The sequence below is a fragment of the Chinchilla lanigera genome, unplaced genomic scaffold (assembly GCF_000276665.1).
Source record: "Chinchilla lanigera isolate Chin_1 unplaced genomic scaffold, ChiLan1.0 scaffold00008, whole genome shotgun sequence".
NCBI classification, from domain to species: domain Eukaryota; kingdom Metazoa; phylum Chordata; class Mammalia; order Rodentia; family Chinchillidae; genus Chinchilla; species Chinchilla lanigera.
The window spans coordinates 31,560,146-31,579,495 of NW_004955409.1; positions in this window are offsets into that span (position 1 = coordinate 31,560,146).

The window sequence follows — 19,350 nt, forward strand, 5'->3', positions numbered from 1 at the left end:
ATATGCAATATAACAACCCTTGTTGAATTCCTATTATCTTGTTTAGCGAAATTCTGTACTGTTTCTAATTTTTTATTATTTTTTATTCCCTTTAAAATAAAAAAGTAAAAAGTAAAAAAATATTAGGTAATCTTACAAAAGGGCTTAACATAGTGTCTGGCCCATAATAAGCTCTTCATACATGTGAACTGTCATCATTCACCATAGTCTGTTTGTTATAAAATGACATTATCTTTCCAATATTTGTTTCCATGTTGAATGTAAATTCCTTGATGGAGGGACACAAGGGTTACACTCACACAAGCTAAGAATACGCTGAATATTTAATAATTTTTCAATCTTCCACCCAACTATATCTCTTATTAATTTAATCATAACTCCACTCTAGATTGTAATTTTAAAGCAATATCTTCCTGAGGTCAAGTCTATGAGCATAATAATAGTAAAATTTTTACTGTAACATTTATTAAGAAAACTTTATTCAGTCAGCATTCAGTTGTCTACCAAATATAAGAGCGATTGTGTCTTTCAGTTGAAAGAGTACATAACTGTGATTCTGGGATCATATTGCTATTTTCACAAAAGACCAATGCCTTGTAATGCCAAAAATATATTTCTTTTCTAAAATATGTTCACTCACAGTGGAGCAAAAGAATTTCACAAGATATGTATCCCAATTGCAACTAATTATTTCAAATTAAATTGCCTAAATTTTGGCTACTCCACAATTAGGAAAATTGGAAAAAAAAATCACTATGTCCTCGTATGATGAAATAGTGAATAAAAAACAAAAAGGTTTTTATAAAAATATCAAACTTACCAATATTATAAATGCAATAGGCAACTGCAATATGGAGTCTCCTCTTTTTTAATGAGTTAGAGCAATTTATGTATTTGGTATGAATATAAAACTTCCAATGAGATTAAAAAATATAATTTTGTGAAACATTCAAGTCCACTCTTTAACATGTGGCCTCATTACAGAAAAATTATAATGGAAAATGCATAAGTAAATTCACAGAAAACTGAATCATGGCATCTTCCATGTAAACCCTTTCCGAATTCACTTTCCTGTACTTCCTAGAATGCCTATCCATTTCACTCTAAGACTTTGATTTCTCAATAACCCTGATCTTGCATGAGCTACATTTCACTATAAAATCTTGTCATGTTACCCCATTTATCCACATTCACTTTCATCATCCCATCTTAGTGTTACACAAAACTTCTGTTTGTTAACATGTTTAAAAATGGGAACAAAGTTCTTATGATGGAAATTATGCTTTCTACAAGAATTTCTTCAAGGCTGAAGGTTCAGGTCACAAACTGATTTCAATCAGATGCTCTGAAATTACATTATATGTTTAGTCACCTTCCATAAATCTTGAAGTTCCTTCTAATTTGGATGATATTTAAGTAGCAGGCTTGTATCATGATTTTGTGAAAATAGAAAAAATATACAGTACTGAAAGGCAAACTAGCAAATTTAAGGTTGCCACAGAAGAAACTTTTCACAAGTTTGGCCTACCTTTCAAAGACAAGCAGGAAAGAAAATCATGCACTTTGATATTTATAGAAAACTCCCCCATATTACTTTAACACTGTATTCAAGTGATCTGTGATTAATGTACTTCAAATAGTCATGTAATATTCATTGCCTATGTAGTGTTTGTTATATGCTACAGGAAGATAAAAATGATTCATAAGTTATAACCTCACTCTCACTACAACCCATAATTTAAAATTCTAGGAACAAATATGACAGCATACTCAGAAATTAAAATATATAGAGCAGCCCATTAGTGTGCGAAGGGCTATGCTTTCTGTACTTCTTTGTGCATATTGAGAGACATTTATAAATGTTTCTTTCCCTAGAACACTTCCAATATTTATAATAATAAAGGTTAAAATAATGTCACTTAAGAAGGGAGAACATTAATAGCATCAGGTTCTCCCAGGTGGACAAATATAAATCGCTTTCATCCTTAGCGGAAAAGGCCAAGATGAAAAGACACTGAAATAAAAGTAAATGGTCAATCATGAGTTTCCTTTCTTTATATTCTCCATTCCCAAGAGTGAAGGGATTCAGAAATGGTTTATCATAAAGGGGTGTGAGAGTGTGTGTGTGTGTGTGTGTGTGTGTGTGTGTGTGTTTGTGTGTGTTGAGTCACACAGAGCATTTTAATTGGGCCAGGACACTTATCTATCCAAAATCATTAATGACTTCAATTGCTTCTCAGGCCACTGGAACTCACCAAACCTGATGCACACTGCAAACATTTTCTCAAAATATTTGGGTTGTCTTAAATGAGGAATATTCAGTAGGGTTCAACTTTTGCCAAAATTTTTAAAGTTTTTGTAGAAAAATAAATTTAGACTTAGGCAAGAGTTGCAAAATACTACAAAGAATTTTTGTGCACCCTTCCTTTGCTTGTCATAATGTTTACATAATTTATAGCTACAGTGTAATTAATAAAACCAGGAAATATAGCAGTGAGACCTTACTCTTAACTAATATACATATTATGCTAGAATTGTGCCAGTTTTCTACCTACATCATCTTTTCCTGTCCTAAGATCCAATCCAAATCCTATATTGCATTTACTTGTGTCTTGGTAGTGTCCTTTAGTATGTGATAACTGTTACTAGTTTTTATCTTTCTTGTTTTGACAATTTTAAGGATTATAGGTCAGTTGCTTTTTAGAATGTCCCTATGTTTGCATCTGTCTAATGTTTTCTCAAAATTAATGTTATGCTTTTTGTAAAAATAAAAGCAAGGTGATGTTATGTCCTTCTCAGTGAATCCTATTATGAGGTTTTTGCTGGCATAGTATCTCACTACTGGAAACGGTAACTTTGATCACATGACTAAATGGTGTCTGCCAGGTTTCTCCACTATAATGTTTATATTTTCCTCTTTGTAATTAATGAGTATCTTGTGAGGAAATACTTTGAAACTGTATAAATATCTTGTTTCTCATCACTCATTAATTTTAGCATCCACTGATGGTTTGAGCAATATATACACAGATGGATAGATATAACACATATTTCTGTAGTGCTTGCTTGATGGTGACTTTTATTTTTTTTATCCCTTCTAGATTTATTTATTTATATCCACTATATAAGAGCTCTCCTATTTACTTTTTTATTTATTTATATGTTCACGCCTGAGTCATGATATTTATTTTATTTTATGGTTTAAAATACAAATATAATGTTGAGTTATTTCAAATTGATCTGACTTTGGCCATTGGAAGCTCTTTAAAATTTTTCATTGTCCACTTTTGAGCTGCCACTACCATTTGAGGAAATAAGTAAATAGAGTGCAAGTGGCTGTTAGAGAGAAATGAACAGTGGAGAATGGGAGAAACCAAAACGAACTCTCTAATGTTAAAATAGGTTATAATGTGAGTGGGCTACATGCAATAGTGTCATGATTTGAAACTTAAAAGCTGGGAGAAATCTCTATTCATAAAATGCCACTTCTGTCTCAGACTTACACCTTATTCCCATTGAACCATTACTTCCACACTTTCTCTCCCACCCTGATATGTGATACTATGTTCCAGGTTCATCATATATATTTACCTTCCTGATTGTGGCATCACAGATTTCTCCAAATATCTTTGGCTTTATTTATTTGGAAATATTTACAATATCTGCATGCTAAATTCGTTCACTCCTACTATAATACAGTTATCTTTAGGCCTTTCAATAGAACACAGCTAGGAAATGTGTGCATATAAAATAACGCACATATACACAAACACACACGGATAGACATCTCTCTCTCTGCCTATCTGTCCCTGTCTCTCTGTCTGTCTCAGTCTATCTATCATATTGAAAGGGAAACACTGTACAAGATAAATTGCACTTTTAAAAACTTTGTTTTTTTGAAACTGCCTAGCTCTGTAACTGCTTCATAGCTTTGTAATTACTTTGTTGACCCCTATAACCATGAAAGCACAACCAAATATGCAGGATGCCTGATTGTACCAAGCTTGATGACCATTAATTCTAGCCTTGTAACTGATGCTCATTAACCTACCCTTGTAACCAATGATCTCACTTTGGTAGCTAATCAGAAGAACTTCCAGGCTATTTTGTCTTTATATCCTGCTTGTGCATCATATAAAAGCACTAGACCACCAGAGATTGGGGCTTGATATTTTGGGAGTGATCCCAATCAGTGCCCATCAATGTAAAATAAATCTGCCTCCAAATCCTGGGTGTTGTTCCAGTGTTTCTGTTTACCATAGGACTATCTATATCTATACCATCTATAGATAGAGATAGATATGATGTAGATATAGATATAGATGATATAGATACCAATAGATATAGATGATATAGATATGGATGATATAGATAGATATAAATAGACGATATAAATATAGATAGAGATGATATAGACATAGATGATATAGATTAGATATAGATGGATAGATATAGATATATGTAGAGCTTCCCACTGATACATTTATTATAGTTTATCACTGCAGGATTCGCTTTAGTTTTTCTCATTCTCATGTGTAATCTTTGTCACTGAGAGTGAAAAGTGTGACTCCTGTTTTTCATAATATATTTTACTTGTTGTTCAAACCTAGTGTATTTGTGTTAGAAATAAATTTACTAAACAGTGTGCAGCACTTGGGGAAGAGTTGTTTGTTTTGCTTCTCCTAAGACCTAAAATATTTTGCCAAAATACTGCTTTCTGTGGATTGGGGTGTAGCTCAGTGTTAGTGTACTTGCTTAGCATGTACCAGGTTCTAGGTTCTATCCCCAGTACCAGAAGAAAATGAGGCACTCTTACTGCTCATTTCCAACTTAAGTTCTCCCCAGGTCCTAATTTATGTCAGCTACTTATTTGGAGGATTTGAGAAATAATATACAAAAGTAAGAGCTATAAAAATATGTGTATTCACAAAGTTTGCTTCTCCCTCAACTGTGTACTATATTTTCATTTCCTCTTATTTCAAACCCTTTTGCACCCTCTCCTGTGTGAACCAGTCTCAACAGTTTCTCTTTCAGATTTTCTATATCCTTTTCTATGCAAATGAACAGATACCCACAGAGGCATGGGTCTTATGACAACATTTGGACCAACAATGAAAACCACATCTGATAGTACATACTCTGTAGCCCAGTAATATACCGTCTAGTGTTTGTCAGTACACACCATTATATTCACATAACAATGAATCACTGATGCAATATTTCTCAAAGAGTACCACTGCCGAAAGGGCTACTATCTTATACCTCCTTCTTTCTTAGATGAACAATCGTATGTGACAAAGCCTGTGCAGTTTGCTTTTCTCATAGCAATACATCCTGAAAATAACTTTCTCCCATTTACAGATGCCACTCTACTGTGAATGCTTACCATAATTTAACTACTTGCTTGTGTATAGACTTTTTGGCTGTAACCCATATTTTGCAATTTTCATGAAGTAAATTTTGAGAGATTCCTAGTGAAAAATTCATTTCTTGGTCTTCAGAACATAACCTACAAAACCTGGAAGCAATTCACAGTTTCCATGTGAAAAAGGCCACTGAGGTTAGGAACAAGCTCCAGTGGCAGAGCACGGGGTTCCTCAGCACCCACCCTTGTAATGGAGGAAGCCACAGTTTGCACATGCTCAACTGGTCAATGTACACATAGATAAGAAGGTGACCAAGGCCATGGCAAACTCTATAGACTACAAGAATTTGATAATCAGAAGCAATGACTAACCTCACAATTAACACGAGTGGATTCCAAGTTGATGTTCAAATGGGACAACTGAAGAATGATTTCTCCTCTGCCGTGCTGCCAGCTGATTGCGGACTGAAACATCTACAAACCATAGGCTAAAATGAATCTTTCCTCCTTCAATTTATGAGTGTGGGGTATTTTGTCCCAGCAACAAGGAAGTAACTAAGATAGTAGTTCAGTGTAGAGGTACTGAGTTCTGCCCCCAGTACCACCAAACAGAGAAAGTTAGTAAGTAATTAAATGTTAAAAAAAAAATGGGAAAAGACCCTATATAGAATCTGTCATGCTTTGGGGTTTTTGCAAGGGGAACAATGTAACAGAGGACACATATTTTATATGATTATTTTATAAGATTATTTATAATAGTCACCCAAAGAAATATATACAACACAGTGCAGGAAATCAGTCCACACAATAAAGACCAAAGAATTCAGCTGAGGGCCTGGATCCCATGATAATGTCTTGCATGACTTCAACTGGAGGCCTACAGCCCACGGCAACATCTCACGAAGGCCTGTTTCATGAATCTGTGCTGGTAAGGCCCAAAGGTTAGTGGTGGAATCTAGATAGTTTTGTGCCACTGGGATGATGGATCTGGGCTAGCAAGCTGAGGGATCTGCACTGGAACCAGGAAGCAATGTTCAAAGTAAGAACCAGAGCTCCCCCAAAAGGTACCACAGCCATCCTCAGCAACAGTGAGGTCCCAAACTCCTCTGATGATCAGGACAGCCAATTTCCTATCAAGAAAGCCAACTGACAAGCTTTTCCAGGAGACTGAACAGTGCACCATTTTCCTCTCTGGAGGCAGAAAGCGATGCTTAGAGTGAAAACCAGTGGTCTCCAAAAGTGAACCAAAGCCATTCTCAGTGATAACAAGGTCCTGAGCTCCTTGGAGGATGAAAACAGCCAAGTTCATCAGGAAAGCCAGCATGACAGCTCTTCCTAGAGAACCAACAGCTCCTTACATCTTCTCTCAGCTTCCAACAGGCTCCCAACAGCTTCTACCAACTCCCAACAGCCTCTATCAGATCCCAACAGTGCTACTTCTTCTGTTCTGCCTCTTATGCTGCTGGCAACAATCCTCAGGTGGGCCTCCCACACCCAGCACCACGCTGGTTCAGCTCCTCTGGGTGTTACAAGCTGACCAGTAGTTGTCAATTCACAACAGAATCCATTCAGAAACAATAACAAAATAAGTGTGCAAATGATATGAGTATGCTCACAGAAGGACCTACAGGAGTACAAAATGCTTCTATCATAAGCCTTTCTTTCCTTACTCCCGTAGGTCATCACCTTGAAAGGGAGGTGAGGAAGGAGAGACATTGTAATGACTTAGGAGAGAGCTGACCCTATGTGGGAGTCTGAATTTGAATCCAATTGAATAGTACATGATAAAAACCATTGTGTTTATTTTGTATTGCCATGTAACAAATTTCCCCAAAACCCAATGCCTTAAATCAGTGATCATTTATTATTTCAGAGTTTCTATGAGTCAGGAATTTAGGACTGCCCTCACTTAGTGGTTTGGGCTCTGAGCCTCACATGGGATTGCAAACAAAATGTTGATCAAGGCTTCTATCATCTGCAGGCTTCATTAGAGCTTCAGGATCTAAATTTTTCACATGGCTGTTGGCAGGTAACCTCACTTCCTCAGGTCCTAGCTATTGGCCTCAGTTCTGTTACTTGCCATAATGGCCTTTTTCAGGGGCTTCCTGTGTGTCCCAGAAAAAGCCACTTTGCCTTCTGCAGTGATGCACAGAAAGAGCCTAAAGGGTTGTGAGAGTTGATACACTCTGTCAATTTGAGAATTGAGAAGTTTAGAAGCTTAACTAAGTGACTCAGCAAGGGGCCAGGGTCCTTTCTTTGCAAACATCCTGAGCTCGTGGAAGAAGAGGGCCCTGAGATGCTGTGGACGGATAGTCCGTATACAATATAAGGGTGGAAAAGAGGTTTGCTTTCCCCTCCTTGTGCTCTTGCTGCCTTTGCTGTATTCTGCCACCTTGAAGTATTGCCCCTCACCATGACACCTTGTCTTGGAGCAAGCTGATAGTGAACTGAAACCTCCACAAACTGTGAGCTAAATAAACCTTTCCTTCCTAGGGCTGGGGATTTACTCAGTGGCAAAGCGCCTGCCTGGCAAGTACAAGGTCGTGAGTTTGATTGTTGGTACTGGAAGAAAAACAGAAAAAACAAACAAACAAAAAAAATTTAAAAACCCTTTCCTTCCTTAATTTTGGGTGTCGGGTATTTTGTCTCAGCAATGAGAGTAAAGTAGCCAAGACAAGCATCTACACTCTCTTTATGTTCTAAGCTCGGAACTTACACACTGTAAGGTTCACCATTTTCTTTTCCTTTAAAGCACATCACTAAGTCAGCCAGGACTCAAAGAGAGGAGAGTTTGGCCTCAATGTTCATAAAGCAAAGAATCAGAGAATATAGCATGCAGCTTGCAATCACCACACAATTTTAAACTGGAAGAGGTAAACTACCTATAACTGACAAGCTAAGATTTCTTTCATGCCTACATAGAACAAAGACTCCAAGATTAGTACCTGATAAAGGAAATTATTCTTAAGTATACATTATGTGTAAATTGTTAGCCTGCTATAACATAGAGATACAGTATTGTGAGTTGAATTGCCAAAAACTACCATATTCATATTCAAGTAACTTTTTGAAAGACTGAATTTCTACTGCCTCCTGGAAGTCACTGACGGTATGATATTCCTTTTCATTACCACCAACAAGATTGGAGAGAGGTTTGAAATCTCATTCCTGTGATTGTTTGTGGGCATGTGGGAGGGTTTTGGGTATTGAACCTGGGGTCTTTACTCTGAACTACATCTCGACCCATTTTCATTTTTATTATGACACTCCTTTTATTTATTTTTTATGAAATTATCCAGGTGAGCTCAAGATTTTGATCCTCCTGCCTTAGCCTCCCAGAGGTCTGGGATTACAGGCTATGCACCATCATACCTGGCTTCATTCCCACAATTCTTTCTTAAATTTTTTATTTATATTTATACTGACACATAGTAAATGTATGTTTTTACAGTTACCACATGAAGTTCTGATATATGAACACAATGTGAAATATGCAAATCTGAACAATTGGCCCATCCATCACCCTAAGCACTTACCTTTTTTGTGGTAAAAACACTCAAGCCGGGCATGGTAGTGCACTCCTGTAATTCCAGCACTAGAGAGGCTGAAGCAGGAGGATTGTTGCAAGTTCAAGGCAAGCCTGGGCTACAAAGTGAGTTCAAAGCCAGCCTGAACTGCATAGCGAGACCCTGTCTCAAAAACACAAAAGAGAGTGTGAGAGAGAGAACACTCAAAATATTCCCTTCTAGCTGTTTTGAAATGTGCAATAATTATTAATAACAGTGACCCTGCTGTGCAATGGAAAACCAGAACTTATTCCTGCCATCTACCTGTAATATGATATTTCTCTGCCTGCCTCACCCCATTCCTCTCTCCCCTGTCCTCTCCAGTCTCTGATAAGCAATATTCTATGCTCAACTTCCATGATATCAAATATTCAAGTTCTAGATATACATGAGATCATCCAGTATTGGTATTTCTGTCCCTTGCTTATTTCATTTAATATAATATCCTCCACATTCATCTACTTTGCCAAACAATGTCATCCTTCCCATAAGTGATCAGTATTTCAATATGTACCACACAATGCCCACACATTCTGTGTACCACATTCTCTTTATCCAGTCCTCTGTTTATGGAAACTTCAGTGGATTTCAAATCTCGGCTATTGTAAGTAATGCTGCAATGAACATAAGAGTGTAAATGTCTCTTACATATACAAATTTCATTTCCTTTAAATATATACCCAATGGATTTCCATAATTCTGGATTTCTACAATGTAAAAAATACCTTAGGCTTAGAAATAAACTTTAGAAGAAAGAGGTGGGTTCTATGATATCTAGCAATTGTACATTTTTATGGTTACCACACGAAGTTCTGATGTATGAACACAGTGTGTAATACTCAAATCTGAATAGTCTCATTTGTAATCACTTACTAGTTTTCTGGGAAAATTTCTTCATGTCTCAGGGTTCCCATGGACAAACAGAGATAATAATACCTCCTTTGTATTGTTGGAGTATTATGGGTGCACCTTACCTAGGACCTAGCTCATTATGAGTACTCCAAAAAGGTATTTCTCTACTTATATGGCATAATTATTGATACAGTTTTAAGAGTGAATTTCTGAACTCCATTTTGTTTAGAGTCCTGCATAATGTCATATAAAATACAGTCATCAAGGAAGCACAGTTAGTGGATGTCAGAAGATGAACTTTGCTATTAGCTATTTTTCATTAGAATGATTGTACTATTATGTGCTAATAGTGTTTTATAATAATTATTATATTCATTTTGTTTTTTGTTCTTTACAGAAAAGGGGGTCTTGATATTTTAAAAAACTATTATTCCAGATAATAGCTTAAAATAATTTCCCTTTTCTGCAGTTCTAGGGATCAAATTGATGATCAGGCTGACTCTGAACTATGTCCTCAGCCCCTTTTCATTTTTTACTTTGAGAAGGGGTCTCGCTCAGTTGTCCAGACAGGACATAAACTTGTGATCCTCTTACCTCTGACTTGCAAAGTGCTAGGATTATGGGATTGGGCTACAGTGTCTGGGTCCTTTGATTTTGTATGTGTATGTGTGTGTCTTAGTAGTACTACTCCTAAAGTAGTAAAAGCAAAGATTTTACATTTAACCCCTACTTAAAGAATCCCAAAAGAGTTTGAGTGACGAGTGAAGAATCCCAAAAAGAGTTTGCAGAGTGAAGAATCCCAAAAGAGTGAAGAACCCCAAAAGAGTTTGAGTGTTGTATGCAGTAAAGTTCAAAGATACAAATGTCAAAAAATGCTTCATTATTTTGTAATCTAGAGGAAGATGTATAGCTATTCATCATTTTGAATCCAATCTGCATATAAAGCCTTGAAGAAAAGAAAAGATTTGAGGTGACTTATGGTTTTTCCTCAGGGTGATCACATACCCAGCCTAATTCTCTCTCCTCAATGCGCCCAATCACGGGATATTTCCTCCAGATGACACAACGTTTACATTTCCGGGTCTTCACAGGGTTCATCATGCCATGACTTGGTTCCAGTGACATGCTAAACTTTCCTACAGAGGTTACAGTTTCTGTGTTTGAGAGAATCTGCCAAGAGGCTAAGAAGCACCACATAAACAAGGAAATATATACTCATCCTACTACATTCACTAGCTTTCTCCATATAATATTTTTAAAAGAGCTTGCTTCAGCTGAGAATTTTACACAGAAACACATCAGTTTAAAAGATACAAAGTCACTTCTTAAGGGAAAATATGGAATTCATACAGGGAAATTTAAAAACTAACAACTTTGCACAGGATAGAGGTAATCTCCTCTAGCTAATGGAGTTCTAGGGATTATCTCCTTTGCCCCAGCTATGCTAAATTTTACTGTAGCAAGTGAATAAATGCTTTCTTTTATTTAGCTCCTAAATGAACAGGAAAAAAGTACACTTTGGCCTATAACTTCCTTATACTTTGGAGAACCAACTTGAACTAATAGTGAGCACTCTGACCTCATGTCCAAAGTGTTGGCTGAGGACATTCCTTATCTTCCTGGAAGTGATCTTACAATGCAAAGCCTATCAGAATCACGGCACACTTCTCAACACAAACCATCAAGGCAAGAAGAGCTTGGAGTGAAGTATTTCAGGTACTTCCAACAAGAAAAGAACTTCCAACCCAGATTGATGTACCCTGCAAAGCTATCTTTCAAATTTAATGGAGAAATAAAATATTTTCATGATAAAGAACAACTGAAGAAATTCATGAGTGCCATGAGAGAAATAAAAGGAATAAAGATAGGAAAGGAAGAAGTGAAATTGTCATTATTCACAGATGACATGATACTCTACATAGAAGACCTCAAAAACTCCACCAAAAGGCTCATGAATTTAATAACCAAATTCAATAGCATAGCTGGATACAAAGTTAACACTCAAAAGTCAATAGTATGCCTGGACACAAGTAACAAACAGACTGAGAGAGAAATTAGGGAAACCACACCTTTCACAATAGCATCTAAAAAGATGAAATACTTAGGAATCAATCTAACAGAAGAAGTAAAAAATCTATACAGTGAAAATTATAGTACTCTGAAAAAAGAGATCGAAGAGAATATCAGAAAATGGAAAGATATTCCTTGCTCACAGATAGGAAGAACCAACATTGTGAAAATAACCATACTCCCAAAATTGTTGTATAGATTCAATGCAATCCCTATTAAAATACCATTAGTATACCTCATAGATCTACAGGAGACATTCCTAAAGTTCATCTGAAACCAGAAGAGGCCTAGAGTACCAAAAGCAGTATTGCAAAACAAAAGAAAGGCAGGAGGCATCACAATCCCTGACTTAAAATTATATTACAAAGCTACTGTGATAAAATCAGCATGGTACTGGCAAAAAAACCAGACCTCAATAACAATGGAACAGATTAGAAGATACAGATACAACTACAAACACACTCAGTCACCTTATCTTTGACAAAGGGGCCAAACATGTTCAATAGACGGAAGATAGCCTCTTTAATAAACGGTGCTGGAAAAATGGGCTTTCCACATGCTGAAAACTAAAACTAAACCCATGCCTTTCAGCATGCACTAAATTAAAGTCAAAATGGATCAGAGATCTAAATATTAAAACAGAAACACTAAATTTATTGGAAGAGAAAGTAGGTAAAAATCTTGACAACATTGGGGTAGGCCAACAGTTAGTGAGCAAAGATCAAACTGCACAGGAAATACTTCAAAGAATCAACAACTGGGATCTCATCTTATTGAAAAGTTTTTGCACATCTAAAGAAATCACAAATAAAGTAAAAAGAAAACCCATGAATTGGGAAAAAAATTTAGCCAACTGCCCCTCTGACAAAGGACTTCTATCTCGGACATAGAAAGAATTAAAAAAAAAATCAGGCCTCCCAAATTCAAAGACTCATTCCAAAAATGGGCATGTAAGATGAATACACACTTCTCTAATGAAGAGATACTAATGGCAAATAAATACCTGAAAAAATGTTCAATGTCATTAGTTATTCAGGAAATGCAAATTAAAACAACACTGAGATTCCATCTCAGCCCAGAAAGAATGGCTATCATCAAGAAATCAACCAGTAACAAATGCTGGAGAGGCTGTGAGGAGAAAGGAATCCTACTCCACTGCTGGTGGGAGTGTAGATTGGTGAAACCACTGTGGAAATCATTTTGGAGATTCCTCACAAAACTAGAATTGGAAGTCCCATTTAGCCCAGCTATTTCCCTTCTGGGTATTTTCCCAGAAGAATTAAAGACATCATACCACAGCAATATATGTGCGCCCATGTTTATAGCAGCACAATTTGTTATAGCTAAATCTTGGAAACAACCCAGATGCCCATCCACTGAGGAATGAATAAAAAAGTTGTGGTATTTTTATACAATGGAGTATTACTCAGCTCTTAAAGAAGATAAACTTGAGGCTTTTGTGGGTAAATGGATGCAACTGGAGACCATACTCATAAGTGAAATAAATCGAACCCACATGTGTAAACATCATATTGTCTTCTTGGTGTAGGAATCTAAAAGAGTAGGTAAAACTCAAAACATACAATAGATGATAGGAAAGGGAAAGAAATTGCTCAGAGGAAGGAATGACTGGGAGAAGGGAAAGAAGGAAGGCAAAATATAAATATATATATGAATAGCTGTGATGACTGCATTGCTGTTGTCTGATGATGTATTGAAATGAACAGTTAATGCTCACAATTTTCTATGTTCTGATCGACTTTGCATGCTTGTGTCTGGTGGTCTGAGCAACTGATTTGAAGGTAACAATATGCAATGGAATTACAATGGTGAACTTCTACCATCTTGTCTAGTGAAACTCTGTATTATCTCTAATGTTTTATTAAAGAATTATTTTCTTATTCTCTCTAATGGTTTGAGAAATCTTTCATTTTTCCATCTGATAATCTGAGCAATGTAGTTGAGGATAGCGATATGCAATGTAACAACCACTGTTGATTTGTATTAATTTGTCCTGAGACCCTGTATCACTTTGAATGTTCTTGCTTTGATTTGTTTATGTTCGTAATACTGGTATGCTGCTACTGTTCTATTTTTGTTTGTTTGTTTGTGTCTCATGTAGTACTCTCTTTTAAATAAAAAAAAATAAAGATATATTTCTTCTAAGAAATAAAAGTTTGGCTTGAAATAATCTTGAAAATACAATGCCTTTATTATTTAAAAAGACTTAAATTGTATTAGTAGGCTTTTAATCACTTGAAGCAATAAAGAGGCTATCTTATTCCTTTTCAACAGGACAAGGCAGTATTAAAACAAGACCATTCCATCAGAGAAGCTTGATTATTTCCTCAGTGTTTTAAATTATGCATGTGATTGGTGACACAAATACATGTTTAAGTGGTTGCAAATTTTAAAAATCAATATTCCCAAAGAAGTAAAATTATGCCCAATCATAAATAACAAAAATTTATTCGCCTGCATATTTTGATCTACAACTTACCCTATGAACAGGAACATTTTAGAAAATAGAAATATCTTTCTACATCAACTTGTGTTCATTATATTTCATACAAATATAGCTCAAATCAAACGCAAGCATTTTCAAACAAAAAAAAAATATTTGTACTGTTCATTCTTCTTTCCCAGATGATCTGATGTGAAATGAGGTCTGCCATGTTGCACCAAGCCTACAGCGACCAGGACCCATTGTTCCCAAGGGAAACAGCCTACGCGGGAATGCAGTGGTGTACTCTGCAAGGGACGTGGAAAATAGCATATGTCACCACTGTACAGTACACAACAGACAATTATGATTCAACTGTCCAAATTATAATCAGTTTGACAAATGTCCACAAGTGTCTTCACTCTATTTTATATTTTCCCTAAGACAAGGCAATCACACAACCAGACAATTCCATCAGGGAAGCTTGTTAGCTGCTTAGTCTGTTAAACCCTGGTTGCCATAGCATCTAGAGTTGAAAAAGCTGCAGATTGGCATGAAAAAGCATGTCGACAATTGCCCTGTCACAGCATGCAAGCCAGGTCTGCTCAAAGGCAGCACACTACAAGTTTTCTTTCCCAGTTTGCACTACCCCATGCTGTTTAATAATATCCATTTACTGGTATTGGGATTGATCTAGCACAGTGTAAAATTCACATCTAGTGAGACTTTGCTTTTCACATGGAGAGAAATTCTTTAACAAATGAGAGCAAGGCAATTAATTTAGAAATGTAATACTGTATATACTATAAGAAGTATATTTAAATTTAATAGAGAAACTGCCCAAAATTTTAATGCATACTTCTTTAAAGAACTAAACAGTTTTACTTGGCAATTTTTCAGTTGACTTTCTAGTCATTTGTGAAGCCTGGTTAGTCATACTTTGGAATGACAGACAGCATTCAAATTTCAGTAGTATATTTTTAACATGTTTTAATCATGCCATAGTCATTTCTTTTTATATGCATGGTATAATTTAATTAAGGACATACATTTCTAAAATAACTATAATTTAATTAAAGATTAATATCATGAACACTGAAATTATAGTCTAGTCAGCAATGTGCATCAATTTTTTTCCAGAGGGATCATGTACTTAACGGTGATAAATTACTATGTATTAATAAGAAAATGTGAGTCTCTACCAACGGCATTCAAACCCCTGCCAACTCTCAGATTTATGTGTGTATGTATTTTAAATAAAGTAAAGCATGTTTACGAACAACCATTCTTAACCTATTAGGACTATAAAACTGTGAAAAGATTTACTTAAATTGTGAAACTTGGAAAATGATTTTCTGCAGACGTTTAAACTTATATTATTCAGTCTTTGCTTCTTCGTTTTACTCCTAGTCTGTTTTTTAAAATCAGCTTTACTGATGAAACAAAGAAAAAAATCTGACAATACATACTGAAGAGCCTAATGAAACATTGTGTATTTTTCTACATTTTCTAAAATATTTATTCTTTCCATTCATTACCAAGCTTTGCTCTCAAAGTATCACAAAAACATTCCATTGGATATGAGTGATATTCTCTTAAAACTTACACCTGAAAAAAACTGATACATAGTTTACCATAATAGAAGGTGATGTTGCTATTTACACTAAAATAGAAATTCCAAAGTAACAATTACTTTTCATATTCATAAGCTGTTTGAACACATCACCTACTTTCTTTCCCAAAAATAAAATAGTCAAGAATTTTAAATAGAGTACCAAAGCGTAGAACCTTGAAATTTATACATACATGCACACACATATATACACACACACATACACACACATGAAAATAATGACTCTGAGTGGATTTCTTCAAGCAGTGCCTCAAAACCCATCATTTTCTAGGAATTCTCATAAGAAAAAAAAAAACCCACAAAATCTTAGGATAAAACTTAGTTCACATATGGTGTCCATGAATATGTTTTCTTATATCACATCTTCCAATTTGAAAAAAAGAAAAGAAAAAAGCTGTTTACTTGTTAAAGGTCTTTTTATATAAGCTTTGATGACTCAAAAACACCTTCATTTTAACATATGGAATTTGGCAACGAACTTAACCATGTTACCATTTGAAAGACTTTGATATTTTAGAGAAGATAGAATTAAAAACAACAGAGATTGAGACTTAAATTGGCTCTTGTGTATGGCACAAATTTTTTTCAAGAATATTTTTAATATAAGGATTTATTAGTGAAATGTATCTGCCAGAATATCCTCACCTATCAAACCTATAGTTATCTCAAAAGAACAATGGTAATTGGTGCCATAAACTTTACCTCTTGTCGCAAGTTGAAGAAGAAAGCAAAACAGAAACATTTTGGTAGAGTTAGATAATAAATAAATAAATGTGCACATTGAATAAAAGACTTTAAAAAGGTTAAGATGAAATTTTTTCCAAAAACATTGTATGTACACTTCGATTTTGTTGTTTGTAGTTTCTTTAAATCACGGTAGAGTACAAAGCAGTATATCAAGATGAATTTGAAGCAAGAACCACCTCTTAACCAGTCTTAAGACTTGTGATTTTTCCAAAGTGCTGAGAGTTTGCAATGGATGAGAACTGAGTAGTAGAGAAAAGAATTTGTGCAATAATTCAGAGCACTTGGATTTAGCCAGTATAACTCAGATGCTCCCCATTACCGAAAGGCTGCCTTCCCCAGTGATGAAAATACAAATGTTTTTGATAACTATGCTGTGCTAATATCATGCATTCCTAATTTATTTCTGAAAAAATGTTTATGAATCCCATTTCATACCTAATTTTTTCATGTTTATTCTTCTACTTTAAAATTGATAAGTATGATTCTTTGTTGAGTTCCTTAGAATAGTTTTATGGGATAGCATGATTACTTTTGCTATAAATCATATAGGTCATCTAACTTTTAGTCATTTTGATGGTTGTCAAATTGCTAATTTGAAATTGCACAAGAAGAGGTCAATAAATCAAGGATACCTTAAAAGAAAAAAAAAAAAAACTTGACTTGTGGAGGTAAAGAGGGAGTTTGTTTTATAATACTCGGGCTTAACGTCACATAAAGATATAAAACTATTTTGCTTAAAATAAATGCATCTGCAAAATTCCTGAAGTGAAATACTACCTTACACAAAATGTGGGTTTCATACAAACACATGAATTCTTGTGTAAGGTAGCTCTTGTTTTTCTGGGTGATTTGGCCTTATTCTGAAATTTCCTTCACCTGACTGGAAGCACATTAGCTGCTAGATAGGCATCACACTGATGTCTCCATGCGGTAGCACACAGCCGTGAATTTGCTACGATCTGTTTAATCAGCAGTGTATTGATTTTCCGCAGCTCTCCTTCATTTTAGCCCCATAGCAGGCTTCTGTAATTTCCTTTGGACAAAGTGTAACCAAACTGTGCTAAGTGATGTTGATTTGCAGGCAAAAGTAAAGGGGTAAATATAAATTAACAAGCTATAAACATTTTACAAGTGGGGAGTCAATAAAAACAGTGTCTGCAGTTTCTTTTAAAAAAATGATTTGAAGCAGATTGTTAACAAAGGTGTCCAAAGAAACTGACATGCGTCTGAGAATAATTTTTGCGCTTTGTGATTAAGAATTGATCAGTCTAAAAGCCTCGGATGCAACTGAATCACCCATAAGCTGCTGGCCTGAAAAGGCTCAGCAGGGGCTGGTATTTGTTTGTTAAACTCCCATGATTCCAAGTAGATAATTGGTCTGTGAAGTTCACGGCAGAATCTGAATTTGCTTTCTTGCTTCCCAGCTGGCTGAGCACTGGTTTATAGACTTCTGTGTACAAATTTAGCCAGCAGCAAACCTCACATCTTTAATATAAAAGGTGTTTTGTTGTGTTTTTCAGGTGCTGAGTGGAAAGCCCACACTCCAGAAGCTCATTAAAAGGGCCAAGTTACAGTACAGGTTTATTTCTGTCACAGCGTTTCTGAAAACAGTGACAAGGATTAATATGTTTCTTTAGTACTGGAAAAAGCCTGACACAATCCCTTGTGAATTTGATCATCTGTTTCGCTGCCTGTATAAGATTCAATCTCCGATTATATCCTAAAGTTACAGCTGTAAACAAATGCTGGTATAAATTCATAAGCGATTGCAGAAGCCTGGGGCAAAACTAATTGTTTTATTCAACAGTAGCTTATTTATTTATTATTTATTTTGTACCTCTCTTCAATAACCTTTTTCTACTCTTCCTCTTCATAGTAAAGATTGTCTTGGCTCTTTGTCTGAATACACAAAGCACATATAGACACAGGCAATTTACACTGAAGAGCTTTCAAAAAAGTTGCTATGGGATCAGTATATTATGGTAATATGTGCACTCAATATTTTATGAAACATTTTTCATTTTCCTTTCACTAAAAGGTAAATTTCAAATTAAAACGCAATATTTACATACCATTATAACCTTAATGTTCTGTCTGATATGTGACTTTAGGCTCTATTTACTAGTTCCTGCTATCTGTCTAAGTCATGGCTTGGTCCTATGGTATATGCAAACCTCAGTAAAGTGTTAAGTATACTATAAAATGATTGTTTTCTCCACCAGATTGGGTAGTCAAGTAGCTCTTTTCTATCTCTAAAGAATAAAAGTTATGCCAAAATGCTAACACAGCCATCATAAAACACGTTCTGTAAAATTGAGGAGTCTCTTCCCCCTCCCTTTCCTCTTCATCCTCCTCCTCCTGCTCCTCCTTCTCCTCCTTGTCCTCATCTTCTTCCTTCTTCTTCCTTTTCCTTCTTCATCTAGTTATAAAAGAAGATTTATTTCTTATCTACTAGCTTCTGTTATTATAGAAAATTATGCTGCTTTCAAATTTTAGGTACAGCAAGAAAATATATATTCAAAATAATTCCAAACTTTATGCAAATACAAAAAAGACACCACAGAAAGATTATGACTACTTCAGTTTTACAACTATTATAAATATTAATGGAAATTATTACAAGATGAGGCTGACGAAGCATATTCATGCTATGATGGAAATTAAGCATTAAGCT